Source organism: Acyrthosiphon pisum, chromosome A1 (assembly GCF_005508785.2).
Source record: "Acyrthosiphon pisum isolate AL4f chromosome A1, pea_aphid_22Mar2018_4r6ur, whole genome shotgun sequence".
Classification (NCBI taxonomy): Eukaryota; Metazoa; Arthropoda; class Insecta; order Hemiptera; family Aphididae; genus Acyrthosiphon; species Acyrthosiphon pisum.
In genome coordinates, this window is record NC_042494.1 from 9,391,818 (window position 1) to 9,392,880 (window position 1,063).

Here is a 1,063-nt window from a genome sequence, read left to right on the forward strand (position 1 = left end):
TACCTGCGGTAGATCGCGGCCAGTGGCGTAGCGAATCATGTTTTTCAGAAGCAATTGCTTCTGGTTTCTGGGGGGTGGTGGTGGGTCATAACCTCATAAAGCCCATACACACGGTCAGTCTTTGAACTTTATTTTGAGTGCTACCCCAACCCCCTATTTGAGAATATGAGTATCGTATACATCAGTTGGAGTTGGGTGGGGTAGGTCATAAATAATTTGTTTGCTTCCATATGATTTAAAGTTCACTACGCCACTGATCGCGGCCCCGTGCTGTATGTACATTAGTGTATGATTTAACTCTAAAGTATCAAAGTTATACCAAGTTTGTCGTATTCTACCTATGGTGGATTGATATAGTCAATTAATACAAAATCTTAACCTAACCCAACCGTACTAAAATCAGATGAATAAAGGTAAACGCATTCAAAAAAAATTCATTCAAATCGGTCTAACCATTTAGGAGTTCAGTCACAACACACGTACAGTAGAATTATTTCGCTTAGCAACACATTCTGCGATTCATTTTTATATTATATTAACACTCTGCACAAAACACGATATACGAATTTAATTCGTGTATCAGTTGACAAAAGTAAACTCAGTAGAGTAGGTAACAGAAAATCCAAGAAAAACAACTCTTACGACATTGACAGTTTGTTGATGTTTCAATTTTCAACTTTTTCAGTAAAAATGTACGTCTTTAAATAATATACATACACGAATAATGAATAAAAAATGTAATGGCATTGTAAATTTTTCATCTACCAAATCATTATTATTTTAATCGTTCATTAACAGAGAGCTTACAAATAATCGACCACCATAGATGATGTTCTTGATCAGTGATTACATTGCCATGGAGACGATCAATATTATATTATCAATAATATAATAGTAAGGGCTGTTTTAAAAAGAAAAGAGCTGTTTTTAGAGTCTTCCCAGTAATTATTTAAATTCTTCTCTCTCAACGAACATTGAAAAAAAAATTGGCCAAATTGGTCCAGGCGTTGTTGAGTTATGCGCTTACCAACACATTTTGCGATTCATTTTTATATTATAGATT